A 23,460-nucleotide genomic window follows, 5' to 3' on the forward strand; every position below is an offset into this window, starting at 1 on the left:
CATGACTGGATATGGACTAATTAATGGAAAGCAAAGTCGAACGCATTACTTGTTAATCACATACATTTAATGACATAAAAGCAACATTACCACCATCCTGTTCTCTGTATGGGAAGTAGGACATGCTCAGGCCCCATTTAAAAATGATTTGTTGCCTGAAGCAACCAAAAGGTAATAGATTTCCAAAGTCAGTGCTGAGAGGCAGGAACAGAAACACCAGGACTAGAACCCTGGTATCCTGGCATTATAATCCCAGGCTCTACCAACCAGAACATGATGCTCCTTCAAAAAGCAAAACAAAACAAAACAAAACAAAAAAGAAGGCTTTTCTATTGTGCATATCCAAGGCATTGTCAACACATCACTGCTTCATTGTTCTGCCCATTCTTCATCAGAGCAGTCACTATTATGTGGTCATGGCTGGTTCTTTTCCTAATCCTAATAAAAGCCAGAGGAGAGAGAATTTCACATCCCTACAACTTCTCATTCTCTAGAGCTCCAAATTCACTATTTAAATGTTCCATTCAATGGCTTGAGTGAAAATGAAAGAGCGCAGTCAAGTATCCAAAAACTCTGTTGTTTTCTCTGATCTAGTGAAATGCCTCAAAAACTGTCAAATGAGATTTTGCTTATCTGCGCAGGGAGTTGTGGTTACCTAGAACTAGAAGACTGATTTGCCTAATGAGAGCAATTCTGTCCAAGACACTCTCTAAGAAGTTTTCTCAGAAATAGGAATTGAATGAGGGTTATAACCACAGGCAGAAACCACACCATAAGGAATCAATGTTCCTGCAAACAATTAAACTGTAACACTTAAGACAAAAGAACTTTCTGGTACTGCCAAAGCAAAAGCATCCTGCTATGCCAAGAGTGATCAAAAGGATACATTGGAAAGGGAATATGATAGCATATCCAGGAGGAAAGATACGATATATTCTGCCATCTCTGTACACACAGTAATGACTAAATTTTGTTTGGTAACACGAACACAAATAAGTTTTATTTATTTTTATTTACTTTTTTTTTTTTTTTTTTTTTTTTTTTTTTTTTTTTTTTTTTTGCTTTTTAGGGCAGAACCAGCAGCACCTGGAAGTTCCCAGGCTAGGGGTCAAATTGGAGCGGCCAGCCTACACCACAGCTGCAGCCACTCCAAACCTGAGCCACATCTCAACCTACACCACAGCTCACTGCAACACTGGATCCATAACCTAGTCAGTTTCATTTCCACTGAGCCACATGGACACTAGTCGGATTCGTTTCCACTGAGCCACAATGGGAACTCCCATATTTTAAATATTTATGATAAAAACATCTTTAAAGTATTTTTTTTTTTTTTGTCTTTTTAGGGCCACACCTGCAGCATATGTAAGTTCCAAGGCTAGGGGTGAAATCGTGTCTTGGTTCCCAGACACAGGATCCGAGCCATATCTGCGACCCACTCCACAGCTCACAGCAATGGTGGCTCCTTAACCCGCTGAGCAATGCCAGGGAGCGAACCTGCATCCCCATGGTTACTAGTCAGATTCGCTTCTGCTGAGCCACAAGGGGAACTCCCCAAAAGCATTTTATCATTATGAAAGAGAGCCAAGATAGATTCTAGTCTCACCACTAATTCTCTTCATGATCCTCAGCGAGTCACAACCCACTTGAATTTCATTTCTGTATCTGTCAGAAAAGAGTAATAATCCATCATGCGAGGCTGAAAAGTCTAAAAGGATTTTTTAAATGCATAGGGAAGTATGCTGGGGAAAATGCATACAAATACTAAGAGTTGCTATGAATACAGAGCCAGAGCCTTAAGACAATGGGCATGCCTCATCCACGCTCTCTTTCTCTCTTTATGGAAACTGGATTCAGACTGATGATCCAACTTTAACCATGCAGATGAACCATGCTATACTCGGGGATAGTGGAACAACAGCTTGAGAAGAAACTGAATGACCATGAAGAACAATGTTTGGCCATCTGTCCATTCACACTAGAACGGTCAACCATCTCTATAGTCTTTCGACCACTATATCAGTGGATTCCTTTGTTATAGCAGCTGACCCTAACTAATATAGTTAGTAACACCTAAGCACAAAAATGAATCTGTGCAAACGAATCCCGTTTAAGGCCCTGCTTTGCTTGGTCTTATAATATCAGTCTACACAGTACTTTGTTTGCATGTTTATTTAATTTTTACTTAGATGTCAACATTTAAAACTCAGAAGACTTCATATAACAATCCAAGAGTCATTAGAAAAAAGGGGAAAAAAATCAGAAGATCTGGAAACAATGAATTTTTTTTTTACAAATGGAAACACTTGGAACTGAATAGACTTGTCCCCTCAGAGAGGGCATGTGTTACCCAGGTCTGCTTTATTGATTCAAGCACTAGCAAGTATTACCCACCATTCCACCATTCCAACAGGTCTGCGTTATTGATTTAGTTTTCCTATTCTCAAGCGCTAGCAAGTATTACACTTTGCATCCCTCATTAAACAAACTTGTAGACATTTAAAATTCTTGGGATTCATAAAATGTTATGAATTTCAGGCCTAGATAGCAAGAGATTATAATAGTTAATTCCTGCCAAACATGGAGAAACAGTTAATTTCTCCATGAAGTTCTGCATATTAACTATACTATGTCTAATAGATAACCAAGCCTACAGAGTCATGTCACCACATCCTTTCTCACCTGGATTATAGCAACTGCTTACTGGCCTCCCAGCCTTCCATCTTGCCCACCCATTCATTCAGAGCATTAAAACCTGAGCCACCTTTCTTTTTCTTTTTTTCTTTCTTTCTTTCTTTCTTTCTTTTTTTTTTTTTTTTTTTTTTTTGTTACTTTTAGGACCAAACCCACTGCATATGGAGGTTCCCAGGCTAGGGGTCCAATCAGAGCTGTAGCTGCTGGCCTACACCACAGCCACAGCAACTCAGCATCCAAGCGGCATCTGCAACCCACACCACAGTTCACCCAATGCCGGATCCTTAATCCACTGAGAGAGGCCAGGGATCAAACCCACGTCCTCATGGATCCTAGTCAGGTTCATTAACCACGGAGCCATGAAGGGAACTCCTAAGCCACCTTTCTAAATTGCAAGTTTACTTCCCTTCTTTCCAGTGGTTTCACGTTTACCTTTGGATAAGCCCTAAACTCCTTCACATAATTTGTGGATCTGTCCTGTAATTTACGTTAAAATAGAATGAGATGGTGAATTATACAGTTAATGGTTCAAGGTCCCTCATCAAGAATTCACTCCTATTAGCACTGCAAAGACCCTATTCAGATGCTCACCTTCCTCCAGAAGCTGCCACACTAAATCTGCATTACTCTATGGGAGGGAAACAAACGTCAACCTTGCTTCAGTTATTATAATTTGTGTCCTCTTTGTTGCCACACCTGAAATTATCCCCTAACACCACAGCCAGCGTTTTTCAGTTCCTTAAGTATACCATATTCCCTCTTAGCATGAGTTTGGGACACATATTCTTCCCTCTGCCTGCAACTTCTCACCTTCTAACTTTCATCTGGGGAACTTCTACTTCGGTTCTTACTTCCTTTGAGGGATCATCCCTAGCCTCAAGACCAGCTTCCATTCCCCTTAACATGTATTCCAATAATAGACTTCTTCCCGGCTTTCAGAAAATGTATGAACCAGTGGTTCATTAATTAATAGAAGGGACACTAGAAATGGTTTTTCACTGGTGAAATGAGTGATCAAAAAAAAAAAAAAGAACCAGAGTTCAGAATCACCTTTCAGACCAGAGTTGCTTATGTATCCTGGCTTGTTGACCAATTCCAGACAATTTCATGTGAGAAGTTTCTGCCTCATCTGAGCTACTGCAATTAGGGTGACTTTGTGACAGCAGCTTAGCTTGTACCTTAAAAAATGCACTTACCATATTCAATGTTTTTCAGGGCTGTGAAGAGAACGTGTTGTCTCTCACTGCTGAGTTTTTACACACACTACTCTCTAAACCCTGATTACTCTACCACTGTCTGATTTACCCTAACTCGTAGTCTCAGGACAGCAGCTTAAAGATCATCTTTTCTAGAGAAATCCCCCCTAACCTATTGGATCCATTGGCTCCAAGAGAAGACCCTGCAACCTGTCATTACTTCATATTTACTGCCCTTTGTTTGGTATTAGTCTTTTCCCTTAGACACACTGTAAGTTCCCTGTGGAGGGAGCACTTCTGAAGTGCTTACGCTGCCCTGGCAGCACCTCGTGTTGTGTCTGGCACCTGACACTGTGACCAGGGCACACATCCCTTCATCTTGGCCACAATGCCATCCTGAGAGATCTTGTCAATTATCTTGCTATGACATACCTCCATACTTCATGTTACTTATAGTAACACTAATAAAGAGAAGGAAGGGGAGAAGGAAAAAGTGGGGGGGGGGGAGAAAGGAGAGATAAGTTTAGCAACTTTGGCACGGCTTAGTGAATCCTCCTGTCTAGGCTACATCCCAAAACATCTTATTTAAAAAATACATTCAAAATATATGGAAGTTGAAAAAAGTTAGGTAACATATAGTTTCTTTAGCTATAATTCTTTTCAGGCCCGTAGCATATAATTTATCTGGTGTGGAGACCAACTGGGTGCCCTCTTACTATCTTTTCCCTTAGAACTTTGATTGCATCTTAACCAGGTTAGTTTGAAGGCTAAGGCATGATGCTTCATGAGTATGTTTTAATGCTTCCTGGAAACCAGGCATTGGGAGGCTGATTAAACTTTTGGTAAATAAATAAAGTATAATATAAAAATGTCCAAATTGAGGTCACCTATGCCCTATAGAGAAAGAGAAGGATCCCTACACTGATTCGGAATTAGCAATCAAAGACCTCTATTGACTTCCGAAATGCTATTTTCTAGCACACTAATGTTTATCATTGACATGGCCCTTCCATAATGTGAATCAGCCTCAACCACCACAGATGAACTTTGCCTTTTAAATTATTTTGAATCACAGCAGCCAAGAAACAATTTCTCTTTTTTTTCTTGCTTGTATCTCACTTATCTTTCCACACCTCAGCCTTCCCCTTCAGCTTATAGGTTAAGAGACAGAAAAGCTCCTATTCCTTAATTTTAGCAAAAATCATATGGACCCACATCTATGATATTTGGAAAGGAATATACAGATGTACTTTTATTCTTCCTTTGTCCATTAGTAATGTGTTTAATTAGGCAAGTAGCTCTGTTACTGTCACCTTAAACTAGGCTGCCTTGTTTCTGGCTCAGCTTACCTTAACTATAAAACAATACGAGGTCAATACTAGATTCCAGAAAATGTAATGAAATGCCTAAAATGAAAATCTTAAAATCTCTTCTATTCTTTCTTTGCATCAAGAGCAAGAAACCAAATTTTTCTTGAGGCTAAAATATAACACTAGCCTTGTAGGAAGTCATTATTGTACATAATTTATATCCTCATTGCTGTGAACTATCTAACCCCGTGCATCAGCTATTTGATATAATTCATGAGCTATGAGCTGGGCGGTGGATTTTATTATTATTTTTTATTCCTGCTCCTTAACTCACTGTGGCACACTATTCCCAGAATTATGATTTCATTTGCATTTATCAGTAACATGCATCTACTAAAAAGCCCCATCTTTGTATCAGTCAATAGGAAAGCAGTATGTAGAAATTTTATTATCTAGCTATTTATCATCTTATTTCCCAGATGCATTTCCTAACCACAGGAAAGATTCAGACTGGCTATAAATGAGTCTTGATTATGTGTCAGAGCCTCCTGTCCTTATGCCATTAAAAATCTTTACTCTGCTTTGTTCTTAAACTTTTCAGCTCCTCCCTGTCACACACACTAAACCACTCATACGTCAGCGTTAATAAACAGGGATATATTATTAGTGGCAATTTGTTCTGAGATCTCAATTTGGTGAATGTGAAACATCCTGGGGGAACTTGTTACCTTTCTCCTCTTTAAATATATACACCTAAGGACCACAGAAAGAATCTTTTCAGCCTTAGAAATGAGAACGGGGCTTGAAATGATGGCTAAATTCTCTTCTATTCTCTTAGGCCTCACTCTACCTCCCATAAATATCAGAAGAGAGGCTACATATCCTGGTGAATATAGGCCAGCTGCTGTGACGCAGGAGGGAGGTTTGGGGCTCGGAGAGATAAATTTTTCAAAGAGCTAAAAGTAGCTCCTGAGAGCCTGCTTATTAACATAACCCCCTGCCTCAGCCTCAGACAGCATTTCCATACTCAAACTTGGAAACAAAATGGTGCTCATTCTGCCCTCTCCGGTGGTTCTGCCTGGCAGGGTAGGGTTAACCAGGATGAACAGGGCACATTTTATGCTTTTCTTGCCTCAAATCATACTGAGGCAAACCATCTTGCTACATGCCTGAGACACCAAAATCAAATTCTATTTCCATTGGCCTATAGCTCTTCACATTTAAATCGGGAAATTTTTGAAACAAACACTGAATGAATAAAGCTGCTAACTCCTAGAGCAACATAGTCTCCTTCAGTCTATACTGATTTATACAACAAAATGACTTAAACGAAAACAAATTGTCCATATAACTAAAAAACACTCTTATTCAACTGTGAAACAAGCTAGCCTCTAAAAGGCCATATTTCAGGCTTCATTTTTCACAGCGCTCCCGTAATAGGGAAAATAGATGTCCTAGTTTGTAAAAATCAGGGCTGCTTTCAGAACAGTGCTAAGGATTCCAACTGGAGAAACACAAAATCAGGATCAGTGCAAAAATAAATCCGGTTTGGTCCTTACCACCACTGTGAGAAAGACTGTTTACCATGCTGGTTTCGTTCTTTCTTTTTTCTTTTTTTTTTTTTTTTTTTTGTCATTTCTTGGGCTGCTCTCGCAGCATATGGAGGTTCCCAGGCTAGGGGCTGAATCGGAGCTGTAGCTGCCAGCCTACACCCGGGCCACAGCAATGCGGGAACAGAGCCACACCTGCAACCTTCACCACAGCTCACGGCAATGCAGGATCCTTAACCCACTGAGCAAAGCCAGGGATTGAACCCACAACCTAATGGTTCCTAGTCAGATTCGTTAACCACTGAGCCATGACGGGAACTCTTTGTTCTTTCTTAAGTGCTGTTCCCAATATAATGCATAGGAAAGGACAAGATTTCAAATATATCAATATTTAGAAATTTTATACTGTTTGACATCATTTACCTGCCACAGGCAGAGGTTGGCTGAGTCTGATATAATGCCTTGTGTGGCATACTGAAAGATAAAGAGACCAGCTAAAGGCAAATGACAGGGCAGTTTAATCAGAGCCTCAGGTACACTGCACTCGGAGCCTGTGAGAACACATCCCCTTACCATATCTTTCTAGATCTAATGACTGGGGCAAAAGTCAATCCTAAATATGGCTATTCTTCCCCTCCCCCACCACACCTATCCCTAATTACTAGTCACTTTGGAAATGCAGAGAGGGCATACATGCAAAAGTAGCAGAAGGACAGGATTAAGATGGCAGAATAGAAGGACTGGAGCTCACCTTCCCTCATAAAAACAACAAAACTATAACCAAATGGTGAACAACCTTCAACCAAATGGACTGGAAACTTTCAAAAAAGATATCCTGCCCCTGAAGATAAATAGGAGGCCACATCAAGAGACAGGAGGGGAATTACATGATATAAGCAACCCCATACCCACCAGGTTGGCAGCCCCACAGACTGGAAAGTAACTGTATCACAGAGACTCACCTATACGAGTGAGAGTTCTGAGCTCCACATCGGATCCCCATGTCTGGAGCATCTGGCCTTAAGGGCCAGTGGGCTTGTGCACAGAAGCTCCACAGGACTGGGGGAGTTGGAGACCCCATTCTTGAAAGGCGCACACAGGCTTACATGTGCACTGGGTCCCTGAGCAAAGCAGAGACTCCACAGGAATCTGAGTCAGACCTGACTGCAGTCCTTAGAGGATTTCCTGGGAAAACAGGGGGTGACTGTGGCACGTTGTAGGGGAAGGACATTGGAGACAAAGGTCTTTGGAGTGTTCATTGGCATGTGTTTCTCTGGAGGTGGACATCTGGGGAAAATCTGGCCCTACCCATTAGCACTGAGAAGCCCCAGGGCAAACAATAATCCAGGTGGGATCACAGCCCCACCCATCAGTAAACAGGCTGCCTAAAGAAGCCCCAGGCACACAGCCACCTCTAATCTCATCCAGAGACAAAGCCCCACCCACCACAAGAAAAGGAATCAGCTCCACCTACCAGTGGGCAGGCACCAATCCCTCCCATCAGGAAGCCTATAGCAAGCCCCCATAACAACTTCAGCCACAAGGGGGGACAGACATCAGAAGTAAGAGAGGCTACAACTCCATCATCTGCAAAAAGAACACCAAAAACCTATAAAAATAAAAAGGCAGAGAACTACAACTCAGATAAGGGAGCAAGAAGAAAACCCAGAAAATCAGCTAAGTGATCCAGAGAGTATCAGCCTCCAGGAAAAAGACTTTAGACTGAAGATAATGGAGCTGATGCAGGACATCAGAAACAGACTGGAGGAAAAGATTGATAGTATACAGCAAACAATGAGCAAGGAAATACAAGATTTAAAACTTAAAAAAAGCAGAGATGCAAAGTACAATAACTGAAATAAAAAATTCATTAGAAGCAACCAACAGCAGAATACAGGAGGCAGAAGAACAAATAAGCAAGGTGGAGGACAGACTAGTGGAAATCACTGATGTGGAACAGAAAAGAGAAAAAAAAATTGAAAAGAAATGAAGAGAGTCTCAGAGAACTCTGGGACAATGTTAAATGCACCAACATCTGTATTATAGGGGTGCCAGAAGGAGAAGAGAGAGAGAAGGAGACAGAAAAAAAATTCAAAGAGATGATAGCCAAAAACTTCCCTAACATGGGAAAGGAACCACTCACTCAAATCCAGGAAGCACAATGAATACCATATAAAATAAACCCAAGGAGGAACACACCAAGACACATATTAATCAAACTGACCAAAATTAAAGACAAAGAGAAAATCTTGAAAGCAGCTAGGAAAAAGAAACAAATAACATACAAGGGAACCCCAGTAAGGTTATCAGCAAATTTTTCAGCAGAAATTCTGCAGGCCAGAAGGGAGTGGCCTGATATTGTGATGAAAGGAAAAAACCTCCAACCAAGATTACTTTACCCAGCAAGGCGTTCATTCAGATTTGAAGGAGAAATCAAAAGCTTTTCAGACAAGCAAAAGCTAAGAGAATTCAGCACCACCAAACCAGCTTTACAACAAATACTAAAGGAGCTTCTCTAAGCAGAAAAGAAAAGGCCACAACTAGAAACAAAAATACTGCAAATGACAAGAATCACCAGTAAAGGCATATACACAGTAAATGCAGGAAATCATCCATGCATAATTATGCTACCAAAATCAGAAATCATGAGACGAGGAGGGTACAAATGCAGGACACTGGAGATGCACTTGCACTTAAGAGACCAATCACTTAAAAATAATCTCGTATATATATAGACTCTTATATCAAAACTTCAGAATAACTGCAAACCAAAAATCTACAATAGATACACACACAAATGAGAAAAATCAACTCAATACAACACTAAAGATAGTCATCAAACCAGAGAGGAGAGAAAAAGAAGGGAAGAAAAAAGAACAACAAAAACAAATCCAAAACAGTTATTAAAATGGCAATAAGAACATACATATCAATAATTACCTTAAATGTATATGGACTAACTTCCCCAACCTAAAGACACAGACTGGTTGAATGGATACAAAAACAAGATCCATATATATGCTGTCTTCAAGAAACCCACTTCACTTCTAGGGACACATACAAATTAAAAGTGAGAGGATGGAAGAAAATATTCCATGCAAATGGGAATCAAAAGAAAGCTGGAGTTCAACACTCATATCAGACGAAACAGACCTTAAAATAAAGAATATCATAAGAGACAAAGAAGGGCATTACATACTGATCAAAGGATCAATCCAAGAAGATATAACAATTTTAAATATATATGCACCCAACACAGGATCACCCCAATATATAAAGCAATTGCTAATAACTTTAAAAGGAGAATTTGACAATAACACAATAATAGCAGGGGACTTTAACACCCCACTTACAGCAATTCACACATCATCCAGACAGAAAATCAATAAGGAAACACAGGCCTTAAATGAAGCATTAGACCAGGTGGACTTAATAGATATTTATAGGACATTGCATCCAAAAGCAGCAGAATACACATTCTTCTCAAGTGCACATGGAACATTCTGTAGGATTGTTTACATTCTGGGCCGCAAATCAAGACTCAGTAACTTTAAGAAAATTGAAATCATATCAAGCATCTTTTCCAACAACAATGCTATACAATTGTAAATCAACAACAAGAAAAAAACTGCAAAAAACACAAACACGTGGAGACTCAACGAAACATGCTACTAAACAACCAATGGATCACTGAAGAAATCAAAGAGGAAATAAAAAATACTTATAAGCAAATGACAACAAAGACACAACACTCCAACACCCTGGGATGCAGCAAAAGCAGTTCTAAGAGGAAAGTTTATAGCAATACAAGCCTACCTCAGGAAACAAGAAAACACTCAAATAAATAACCTAACTTTACATCTAAAGCAGCTAGAGAGAGGAAAGAACACCTAAAGTTAGCAGAAGGAAAGAAATCATAAAGATCAGAGCAGAAATCAATGAAACCATAGGAACAAAGAAAACCATAGAAAAGATCAATGAAACAAAAAGCTGGTTCTTTGAAAATATCAACAAAATTGATAAACAGCAAGACTTATCAATAAAAAAAAGAGAGGACTCAAATCAAAAAAATTAGAAATGAAAAAGGAGACGTTACAATGGACATCACAGAAATACAAAAGATCCTAAGACACTACTACATGCAACTATATGCCAATAAAACGGAAAATCTAGAAGAAACAGACAAATTCGTAGAAAGGTACAATCTTCCCAGGCTAAACCAAGATGAAATAGAAAAGATGAAAGGACAAATCACAAGTACTGAAACTGAAACTGTGATTAAAAACACTTCCAACAAATAAAAGTCCAGGACCAGATGGCTTCACAGGCAAAGTCTATCAAACATTTAGAGAAGAGCTTCTGAAAATATAATTTCCTTCTGAAACTATTCCAAAACATTGCAGAGGAAGGAACACTCCAAAACTCATTCTATGAGGCCACCATCACCCTGATACCAAAACCAGACAGAGATACCACAAAAAAAAAACTACAAGCCAGTTTCAGTGATGAACATAGATGCAAGAATCCTCAACGAAATACTAGCAAACCGAATCTAACATTACATTAAAAGGATTGTACATCATGATTAAGTGGATGTATCCCAAGGATGCAAGTATCTTCAATGTCAGCAAATAAATCAGTGTAATATACCACAATGACAAACTGAAAAATAAAAACCATATGATCCTCTTAATAGATGCAGAAAAAGCCTTTGATAAAATCCAGCACATTAATAAGTCCACAAATAACAAACGCTGGAGAGGGTGTGAAGAAAAGGGAACCCTCTTATACTGTTGGTGGGAATGTAAATTGGTGAAACCACTGTGGAAAACAGTATGGAGGTTCCTCAGAAAACTAAAAATAGAATTACCATTTGATCCAGCAATCTCACTCCTGGGCATCTATCCAGAGAAAACCATGACTCAAAAAGATACATGTACTCCAATGTTCATTGCAGCAATGAACAATAGCCAAGATATGGAAACAACCTAAACATCCATCAACAGAGGAGTGGATAAAGAAGATGTGGTCCATACACATGATGGAATATTACTCAGCCATTAAAAGGAAAGAAATAACGGCATTTGCAGCAACATGGATGGACCCAGAAATTATAATGATAGGTGAAGTTAGACAGTGAGACACCAACATCACATGGAATTACTTACACGTGGAATCTAAAAAAAGGACACAATGAACTTTGCAAAACAGACACTGACTCACAGACTTTGAAAAACGTATGGTTTCCAAATGAGACAGGTTGGGGGGTAGGGGATGGACTAGGGGTTTGAGATGGAAATGCTATAAAATCAGGTTGTGATACTCATTGTACAACTATAAATCTAATAAAATTCATTGAGTAAATTTTTTTAAAAAAAAGTAGCAGAGGGAGTTCCCGTCGTGGCCCAGTGGAAACAGATCTGACTAGTATTCATGAGGACGCAGGTTCAATCCCTGCCCTCACTCAATGAGTTAAGAATCCAGCATTGCTGTAAGCTGTGGTATATGTTGCAGACATAGCTTGATCTGGCATTGCTGTGGCTGTGGCATAGGCCAGGGGCAACAGCTCCGATTCGACTCCTTGCCTGGGAACCTCCATATGGCGCAGGTGCAGCCCTAAAAAGACCAAAAAAAAAGTAGCAGAGGAAAAGATCAAGAAAGTGGAAACAGCTTGGAAGATTAGACCTTAAAGACAAACTGTCATAAATTATTTTATGTTGTTGCTTCACTTTTATCCAGAATGTCTGAAATTGCTCATTTCATTATGATACACTGTCGCAGATGTCATCGATTACAGATTTAACTAGCATTACTTGTTTAAAAAAAAATTCAACTACCTCCAGGGGAATCACTAGGTTATGAAGAATTTAATCAGACTGTTTCCCACTCTAACACCTATCAGAGAACAGTTTCAGAGGGAAAAGGGGATGATTAGGACTTTATAATCTGGGAGCACTTTAGAACAATCTGGAAAGGTAACGTGAGCCCTTCGGAACTATATGACATCCTAAAAGCTCAAGCTCTATTTTTCTAAATGGCAAAGGTTGGATACAGAGAACACATGGAATAAGTTGTTGCTGATTAACATCTCATGGAAGAGTAATCAGGTATCAAAACACTTTGATGCTCCTGTAAAATACAGGTGAACCCTCTGGCTTTGTCCAATTCTGAGCCCATTAGTTTTCGTGGTTCACCAAGCTGCATGATTTGTCCCTGAACTGTGACCGCTGTAGCAGCATTCTGCACGAGGGACTACTGTTAGGGCCAGAGGACCACATGAGAGAGCCAGATTAGGAAGATCAGAACTGTCACTGGGAGAGTTCACGCTGTGACACAGCAGAAATGAACCCAACTAGTATTCGTGAGGATCCCTGGCCTTGCTCAGCGGGTTGGAGATTCAGCGTTGCTGTGAGCTGTGGTGTATGTTGCAGACATGCCTCGAATCCCATGTTGCTGTGGCTGTGGCATAGGCCGGTAACTGTAGCTCCACTTCATCCCTAGCCTAGGAACTTCCATATGCCATGGGTGTAGCCATTTAAAAAAAAAAAAAAAAATGTCACTGGGCTCTTGAGTTCCCAAGAATGTGTCTCGACCCATAAATTTTAAAAGTTGGTCTGCTCAGCCTCACAAAACCCCTACTGCCTATGTATCTATGCCCCATCAATTTCTAGAATTCTTCTACAGAAAAGTAAGAGAAACAATAGAAAACATAATTTCATAATAACCACTGGAGTTTGCCATTTGATACCTATTCTCCCATCCAAGGACACACCTCCAGATCGAAGAGGAAAAGAAGATTGTCTTGAAAAGCTGCATTGCAAATGATCTTTAGGGAGTGCACAGTCCAACTTTCTGGACTGGGAACTGAGAGCTATGAGGCCAGGTATGTCCTGTATTAATCCTGCAAGTGGCCACTGTGCTACACAAATAAACTGAGATTGATCCAACCAAGTTTGAAGGCCACTGCAACTCACTGGTCTTTGATGGCTGCATCAGCAGTGGTGTTGAGTGGAAGGCAACAGCAGCTGTAACTGAGCAGGTCCAGGGCTCCCCACACATAACCTATCTCATAGCTTTATCACCTAACGCCAAACACAGAAGCCAAGAAAGGTGGAACTACTGACAAGGAAGAAGAGGACAAAAACCAAGCCCCTTCTCTTTAATGTTGCCTGAAGTCATTCCCAGCTAGGGAGAAGAAAGGAAACTATTCTTCCTCCTTCCATATTATAGGTCTCCTGCTCCTAGGAAACAACAGCTCAGTTAAAGTGAACCAGCTTCGGTGGAAGAACCTGAGCTCAATGTTAAAATAGGATTTCCAGGAAAATACACTGTTAGATGCAAACACAAACAAAAACAAAACAAAAAACAAAAAACAAAAAAACAAAAAAAAAAAACAAAGAAGGATACCAGGAAAACCTGCCTAAAATGGAAGAATATGCTGTGTATGTACGGGGACAGGGTGGGAGGTGGGAACCTTGAAAGGCTGTGAGTAGAAAACAGTAGATTTAAGAGGACTTCAAACATCCAACCTAGAGACAGCTAGCTCAAGCCAAAGGTTTCTAATTCAACTGAAGCTGGAGTTAGGAAGGGGGAGAGTTCTTGGCCTGCCAAGCTGACCAGTTAGGACACAGATGACTGTAATTATGAAAAGGCTTCTCATACAACCAGGGACAGCCAGGTTGAAGTGTGGCTGAACACTGCTCAGTAGAGACTGAGGAGTCTGACTGTGATGGTGAAGAGTTTCAACTGTTTCCCTTATAGAGAAACTTCCCCAGTGTGCTCCCTACACCCTTCCACAAAGTGACCTGCCTGAGTATATCTCAAGTGTTCGTGATAATGACAATCAAGGGAGATGAGAAAGGAGTGAGGAGTTGACAAATTTGAGAATATCTACGAATACTTGGGGAGCCTCTCTAAAATTAAGAATTCTAGGCTCCACCCCAAGAGATTCTGATACAGGTAGTTCTAGGCCATTCTAGTTACAGGCAATAAAAAAGCCAGCACAGCGGCTTCAGATTCATTCTGGCAACATAAAAGGTACCCAACACACTTAATAATTCTCAGAAAGGTTGCTGCAAAGAAATTCTGCAGAACAGCCCACATTCCCTTTAGGGGAGAGTTATGGCTCCAGCTTGGGTGACTCTTCTAGGAAGCTATTGCCTCACAGCTCAGTAAATCACAGACTAAGTCAGTGCCCCTCCATACTCAACCTTGAGCATTTTTTTTGGTTGTACCCACGGCATGTGGCCAGGGATTGAACCCGTGCCACAGTAGCAACCCAACTGCTGCAGTGACAATGCTGTATCCTTAACCCACTGCACCACAAGAGAACTCCTTGAGCATTTAAAAAAAAAAAGGAGTTCCCACTGTGGCATTACCATTGTTTCCATGAGGACACAGATTGGATCCCTAGCCTCACTCAGTTGTGGTGTAGGTCACAGATGTGGCTCAGACCCTGGGTTGCTGCAGCTGTGGCATAAGCCAGCAGCTATAGATAGCTCTGATTCAACCCCCCTAGCCTGGGAACTTCCATATGTGGCCCTAAGAAGCAAAAAATAAAAATTAAAAAAATTTTTAAAAGACTTGTTGAAAGCTTTAAGCATAAAACTATGCCAAAGTATCATGAGCTACCATGTTCTGAAACTTTTGTTTTTGCATGTATAAGTTTTCCACCTAAGTCCCTTCATTCTTATAGGAAGAACAACCCCAGTAACATGAGAGAAACAAGGGGCCAGCCTGCCAGCTTCTCATCAAAGCTTACCAGAAAGAAAAGCTTAATAATTTGCCTGAGTGCCAGCCGTTGCCTCTGTACCAAATCAACCCACCTCCATGACAGTTTCCTTGGAGCTGAAATACTCTTTGAAGGTGGGAAAATATATCTCTGAACAAAGAAACTAAGTCCTTCCAACAGTGAGAGGTAGTAGTTTAGAAGTTCCTGTCATGGCTCAGTGGTTAACAAATCCGACTAGGAACCATGAGGTTGCGGGTTTGATCCCTGGCCTCGATCAGTGGGTTAAGGATCCAGCGTTGCCATGAGCTGTGGAGTAGGTCACAGATACAGCTCGGATCCCACATTGCTGTGGCTCTGGCATAGGCCGGCAGCTACAGCGCCAATTCAACCCCTAGCCTAGGAACGTCCATATGCCACAGGAGCAGCCCTAGAAAAGGCAAAAAGACAAAAAGACCAAAAAAAAAAAAAAAAAAAAAAAAAAAAAAAAAGTAGTAGTTTAAAAAGGAGGCGTCTATTCAATTTTCTTTGTCCTAAAAGCAAGGAACTATGGCCCAAATAGCATGGGTAGTGGTAGACAATCAGAAGTACCCTAAAGTCTCAAGCTGAGATTAAATGGATTGTTAGGGAAAGTCTGAACACTTTGAGGTTCTCATCTGGACCTTGGGCGAATTACTTTACCTCTGAGGCTCATTCTACAAATGTATAAAATGGGGTAGTAATCCCTACCTCCTTCCTCATCGAAAGCGGTGTGCCTTAAATGAAAGGAAACATGCAAGAGGTTTTTGTAAAATGCTAGTTAACAAACAAATATTTTTATTGTGTTTTTATCTCCATGATTGTTATTCCTTTAAGACTTTTAAAAATCCAAAGAGCAACTATTTGCTCTACCCACTCAATCTTGCCCTACTCCTAAATCTTTAAGTTACGATGCCAATCTGTTAGGGCCACTGAAATTGTTCAGTACATAGTCATCAAGTACAGGAGAGGAGGGTTCTTTGTGCCGACAGTATCTAAATCTCAAATATCATCTTCTTCTCACATCTTTCTGAAACAAAGAACAGAAATAACTAGAGGAAGCACGGTATTTTTAATCACTACCTTTCTCCGTGGAATGATCCCACGAAGACCTAACTGGTCATCCTAATTACATAACAGAATGGGAGTATCAGGAACTAGAAAGAAAAAAAAAACTTGGAAATTTGCATTGTGGCAAGAAGCTGTCCATAAAACTGTGTCCTTCCATCTATCAATATCTTTATATCAAAAACTCTCTTGCCAACTCCCTCTAACCCAACCTTTACTTAACCAACCACCTCAAATAGCCCATGCTCTTCATTTCCTCTGCAGAACACACTGAGTGACATCCTGGGACCTCCTGAGGGGCTGCCCTTTAGGCTGCCTGGGTGCCTCCCTTCTGACCAGTTGAGCTGTGTGTCCCCAAAAGCCAACTGTGTTCCCGACCTGTTTATGCCAGCTCTACTTGTCATTATAATTATATAACTTAATTAAATATTATGCAAACCACAGACGTTCAAGACCAAAGAGAAAGACTGACTGTATCTATGGAAACCAAAATTAAACACGTTAGAAAGATGGTAAAGGCAAGTAACTAAAAATATTTCTGTCAATTGAGAATAAGCAAAGGATTGGAGGAAATCTTAAAATTCTAGAATTCCTCACCCAGACTGCTTCACCAGAGTTTTTAAGTATTCTCCCCAATGAAGAAGCTGGAATTAGAAAACATGGAAGAGTCATTTGGGCGTAGCTTGTGCAAGAAAGCCTGTGAGAAACTGCAATCAAGTGGACGGTAGCATTTCAGTGATTTTTATTTCTTCTCCATACTTTTCCCTATTTTCCAAATTCTTATAATCAAATATGGCTATAGTCAGAAACTATTTTCAACATTAATAGTTAAATATAAATTTACAAGTGAAGAATGTTACAAATTCCTAGAATTTAAAAAAAAAAAAAAAAAGATTTCCTGCATGGAACACTCAAGATACATTTTAATGATCAGCCCAAAGAGATAAACCTGGAAAAGTACTACATTTTTCATGTATGTAAAATTGTGCATAAAAAGAAGTTATATATCCAACAAAAAACGAACAATGCTCTACGCAAATGTAAACTATTAATATTATTGCTGACAGCAGAGGTGATGTCAGAAATTTACCTTTTATGCTGCTCTCCTTCTCAGCAGTTAACTGACCTTTGTGTGCTGCCCTTCACAGTCTAAGACTTTGTTAGTAATGTCTCTTCAGAAAGACAGGCAAATTGGTAATAAAAGATCCAGACAGCCTTAGGCAGACTTTCTCATGGCATTTCAATTACCTACCACCCAGGCAGTCCCATGCCTCCAGATTTCTGGACTCTGATGGGCAAAGGGGTGCCAAAAATAAAGGGGGCAAAGCAACCTCCCAAACAGCCCTCAAACCAGGCACCAGAGACACTGCAGCCAGCCTGAAAGGAAAGAGACTGGTTTTCCTCAAAAGAGTTGGCACAGCTCCATTCAGAAGACCGGAAAACACAGCCTTGCTCCTAACATAGGGCAGGCCTCCAGCCTGGTCCCCAGGAGGATGGGTTACCCACCTTGAGTCAGCCTCTTTCCTGGGCCTCATGGGACCTCGGAAGACCAGATTACAATGTTTACCATCTGGGGCAGGCAGGAGTGGTGAGTGAAGTTCTCTTTCTCCTGGAGCTGAGAAATAGCAGTGCTTCACTGTTAGAGGGAGAGGAAGGGGGGAGAAACAGGAAGATGCTAGGCCTGAACAGCCACCACCCCTCCTCTCTCAGCTTACACCCAACTCCCACCTCTGCCTCAGCCCTCCCCTCTGCTCTAACCCCTCCAGCTAATGGGCCCCCAGAAAGTCTCAGCCCACTGGTGCCAAATTACCTCACAATTCCACAGGTACCATTTCTGGAAATGATTTCCATCGAGTCATACTTGCCCAGCATGAAGTAGAAACAAGAATAATAGCAGTGCTACTTCTCAAAGAGCAAGTCAAATCAGAGGTCTCTAGAGAGTATTTACATTAAATAGGAAGCTGGCTGGATGACAGGTCTGATCTGTTATGGCAATTTCCGTCTTCCTGTTGCCGTGCCCTTTTTCAAAACTGGCATACCACACACCCGACGTGTAACCGGTGAGGGAATTCAAGAGGAAAAAGCGAGGAGGAACAGCAAGGGAAGGGAGACTTCATGAGGTCTCACCCCTTAGTCTTTGTTTCCCCAAGTCCAGACCTGGCATCTCGGTCTGGAAGGTTCTGGAACCCGATTACTTGTTCAACCACATTCAGAGTAGACCCTTCTCTCAGGGGCAAATTCACCTTATTGTAACTCATAAGATCCACATGTGTGCACAAGGTGGGGGTGTATAAAAGAGAATGCCAATGTATTAATTAACAAGGAAACCTCTATCAAGGGGCCTGGAAACAATGAACATGGAGGCAAGTGCATTTTCTTCATGTAGACACATCACATGGAAATCAAACAATAGAACTACAGAGGAAAACAGCCATCTCTGACATCCAAATCCATTCCTCTTCATTCAGGTTATAAAATTTGACTTCTGAGAACAAGTGGCCCTTGGCTAAGAGAACCCGTGGTTTAGACGGTTGGGTGGGCACACATCCCAGGACTGGCCCGTCAGGGGGATTCCTGAGCTGAGAGATGCAAAGAGCCACCTCGAGGAGAGGGTGCTGACCAAAGATGAAGCCAAACAGGTGAGCCAAACAGAGATGGAGAGACATCGCCTGACAACATCGTTAAACATCAGAGTCAAGCCACATCTGAGACCAGGGTCCTCCTTGAACTTTTCATTTATGGGAGATGGTGAATTCCCTCTTTTACTTGAGCCACTTTAACGTGGATTTCGCTCTCTTACAAACAAAAAAAAAGTCCTGATTAATACATAAGAGTTTTGATAGAGAAAATGGAATTGGACTAAGCAGAGTTTATAACTTTGATGTTTAACCAGCATCCTTTTAAAGTAGTTTAATGCATCTATGTTGGCATCAAAGCTAGCCAGGCCTCATCCTCGGGCATCCTTCCATCCTTTGACACCTGACCAACACCACTTGCACTGACACGTCATCTCGTAAAACAAACTTATATGGCCAATCTTCCAGCAGGCATGCAGTCATTCTAGCTTTATTCCATTTAACTCTGAGGGCAATCATAGTTCCCTTGTTTCCAGGTCCTTAAAGGGATGCATCACTGGATCCCAAGTACTGAGGGTAATTGAAAACCACTTAATAGATTATTAAATTCTATGGTACCCAAAAGCACTCATAAATCCTCCAACTTAAGTGCTGTGGATTCCTTCCAGTTAATTCTAGCATTAAAAAAATCATTTACTGTAACAAAATCACACTGTCAACAGTTTCCAACCATTGGGATATATCCATGAGGTTTGTAATTAAGGTGAACACATAATTCTTATAATTTGATAAAATGGGTTCTTAAAATCCACATTATTTTTTATTACAAAAGGGGTTGTTTATGCTTAATTCTATAAGAAGTTCACAAGACGAAAGTGTGCATCTTTGTAAGTTTAGCTCCTATTACAGCTATCTTTTATGCAAATAAAGGCTGCAGTGTATTAATTTTCTTCCTTCACTCAGACACAAAGCCTTTCTGTAGTTAGCTTCTTCAAGGGCCTCCCTCCAGAGCCATCTCCCAGTTCCTTGTCCTAATTAACCAATGCCATGGAGAGAAGCAAAAAGTTGTTTTCTCCTCAAGCTGTTGTCATCATTTGTTTACGTGTCTCCCCCACTAAACTCAGCTCTTTGGATGACTTGATGACTAGTCTAGCACTGTGTCTGGCAGATACTCTATAAACATTAGTTGAGTGGATTTAATTAACTACACTTGTCATATTTTTACCAGAATATCTGGTTTGTGAACTTTATGTCACTGTTTAGTTTCAAGCATCGAGGAAAGTATTGGAGAGGAGTCTTAAAAGTTTGGTACCTGCCTTCCCTTCAAGAACAAGATCCATGGAGTTCTCCTGTGGCATAGTGGGTTAAAGATCCGGCATTGTCACTGCAGTATCTCAGGTCGCTGCTGTGGCCCAAGGTTTGATCCCTGGCCCAGGAACTTCTACATGCCACTGCTGCCAAAAGAGGGGGAAAAAAAAGAAGAAGAAAAGATACAGTTTCTTGTGCACAAACTTTCCACTTTTGTAAAATGTATCCTGCAAACCATGTGGACACAGTTTGGTGCCCAATCTAAAGGCATCAGTTCCAGACTAGACATGAGCAGGGCCCTTGGCCTTCAAGGTGGCCAGCCATGAAAGCTCAACCCCAGAAGGGATAAAGTGTACTGAACTATAACTAAGCAACTCAATAAGATGCTTTCTTGTGGTATCTGAGTGCTACTTGTACAGAGAAAAATGTCATATAGTAGAAAAACACATACACATCAATTTTAAAGGAAGAGAAAATAAAAACAAACTCCAAAACAGGAGACGCTAAGAATAATCAAAAGTTATGAGGACTCTAGAGAAAAGGAAGTATCTAAGATTGCAGGAAAGGAGAGTAGAAGACAACACAGCAAGAAGCTGGGATAAGTATCAGGAAAGTTCTAGCGTTACTGTTATAGGGACTGAAATTTCTCTTATGATATAGTATGAAGAGCCAAGTAATCAAAAGGTTACATTAAAAGACAGCCACTATAAGTTGACTAGTGATCTTTACCTCCACTCAAGAGCTGAGGTTGTCTACTATCAAAACAAACACTAGATATTGGCTTTTACTGTTGAAATTTGAGGTGTTCAGGATTTGTGAATTGACTAGAAATACTTCAGGGGGCCCCCACCATTCCATGAAGGGGTATAACCTCACACACTCGCAAGGCTGGACCCAGAAACCCAGCCCCAGGCTGGCTTCTGCACTCAGCCAGAGTTTACTTAGAAGATTTTGGTTGCTCAATGCTAACTCTGAGTTCAACTCAAGCCTGCTTCTACAATATTATTATATTTTCCTCAAGTGAACCTCGTAAGCAAAGAGAAGAATACCAAAAAAGGCAGAGACACAAACATTATTAAACTTACAAAACAGGCTGTAGGTGTATTTTTATGCCCTCTTACAAATAAACATTGGCTTTCATACCTGGTGGGAGACCTCCAGCCCTCACCTACCTCTAACTACTGGAGTGTATGAGCTGGGGTATAGTCAGGTGCTATTGCATGAAAACTGAAAAGGAAGGTGGCTTGTATAAGAGCCATAGATATGTCTTAACATTTAACAGTGCACAGGTACCTGGGAGCGTCCATGTCTAAGTCCTGACAGCTATTTTAAGTCTCAACATACCCCAATCAGCAGGAAGCAGAAAAAGAAATGGAGGGCACACCTTCTCCCATTGGCCAGATTTTGTCACATGATCACATGTAGCTTCAAGGGCAGCAAGGAGACTCATCTCCACACCAGGACCTGGGAGACAATTGAACGGAATTACACTGGCGTGCGTCATTTGCAGGTACCCTTCCCTGTACAGCTCCCATCACCTGAGGGAACTTGAGTGAGGTCTGTTCTTCATGGTAGGAATGAGTTTAATACAGGAAGGCAATTCATTGCTTAAATAACACCAATAACAAATCCACTATGAAGTCATTACAGAAAACAGATGTTTACAAAAAGAGGAAAGACAAAAAATGGTATGGTCAATGCTATGATATTAAACAAAAGCTGGATAACTTGAGAATCAAACATCTCTGCTCCCAGCCTTCTTCAGTCACCTTAATTAGAGATTCCTGAGTCACACGGGAAAAGGAACTGTCCCTGCTCTACTCTTAAAAGCCCCCAAAGAGGTCACTGTGATAAGTAAAAGATAAAGTGTTTATCAGTCTTCCAAGCTATATCTGAATTTGTTAGGGTGGCTGTAATAAATACCACAAACCGGGTGGCTCAAACCACGGTAATGTACTGTCACACAGTGCTAGAGGCCAAAAGTCCATCAAGGGAAGGTGCTGGCTGGTTCCTCCTAAGGGCTGTGAGGAGCTCCCGTTCCTGGCCTCTCTCCTTGGCTTGTAGCTGGCTATCTTTCCTCTTATGTCCATTCACATCCTTACTCCCTGTGTGTCTCTGTACTGAATTTCCTCTTCTTAGAAGAACACCAACCAAACTGGGCTAAGGCCCACCTTAATCACCTCATTTTAACTTGATTACCTTGGTAAAAATGCTATTTATAAACAAGGTCACATTCTGAGGTACTAAGGTTAGAACTTCAATACACGTCTTTGAGGACGGGACACAATTTAAATCTCTAACACACACTTAGAACCTCTTTAACTCTGAGACCATACTTACTCCAGCAGTCATTACATCCTTTTTAAAGCCGTTTTATTGGAAAATAAAACAGATACAGGAAATGCATAAGACATAAAATATACAGTGTAACAAGTAATTATAAAGCAAGCACCTGTGTGTTTGCCATTTGAGTCAGAGACAAAGCTCTGTCAGTAGCCAGGAGCCCCTTCCTGGTAACAAATCCTTCCTTCCTTCCTTCAGGAGGTACAACTATCTTTACTTTTGGAAAAATGGCTCCCTTCTTTCCTTCACGGTTACACTTCTGAATACATCCCAAAAGTGTATGGTTTGGTTTTGCCTGCATGTGAGTGGAATTATAACATATTATTTGGAATTGCCTATCCCTTAACATGTTTACAAGATTTACTTGTATATTTACATGTTTAACCGTCACAAAGAATATTTCATTAACCTAAATCCAATTTTGCCAGTCAAAACCATATTTTCCCTGATTTTTACCATTCTCACTCATTTTCAACATCCCCACATCCTTCAATGTCTATATCAAAGTCATACACAGACCCTCCCTGACTAAAACTTACTTGTATAGGTTTTTTCTCTACCAAAAAAAAAAAAAAAAAAAAACTACCTTGGTTAAAGCCTCTGTCTATGCAGGCAGATTATAACATAAGCAATTTTCCTAAGTGTTGCTCCTAGAGACATTTTCCCAGA

General features: G+C 40.7%; 1 protein-coding gene across 10 annotated transcripts in view; it reads right to left on the reverse strand.

Moving 5' to 3' along the window:
* Nucleotides 1-23,460, reverse strand: part of HECW2 (HECT, C2 and WW domain containing E3 ubiquitin protein ligase 2) — a 448,428-nt gene that overhangs the window by 339,032 nt on the left and 85,936 nt on the right. The window contains exons 1-2 of one of the 10 annotated variants that reach the window (XM_084998041.1): nucleotides 18,375-18,515; nucleotides 18,071-18,179 (exon numbers count right to left, since the gene is read on the reverse strand). The exons of 6 other annotated variants lie outside the window; for them this stretch is intronic. The gene's annotated coding sequence lies outside the window, so the exon portion shown is untranslated. Of the gene's footprint in view, nucleotides 1-18,070; nucleotides 18,201-18,374; nucleotides 18,516-21,792; nucleotides 21,913-23,460 lie in introns of those variants that run through there. 3 more of the 10 variants (XM_084998043.1, XM_084998045.1, XM_084998046.1) reach the window with 3 other exon arrangements.

Source organism: Sus scrofa, chromosome 15 (genome assembly GCF_054392235.1).
Source record: "Sus scrofa isolate SSC_HxYL_T2T_F1_AM1 chromosome 15, Sscrofa_HxYL_maternal_Yorkshire_Landrace_v2.0, whole genome shotgun sequence".
Lineage (NCBI taxonomy): Eukaryota > Metazoa > Chordata > Mammalia > Artiodactyla > Suidae > Sus > Sus scrofa.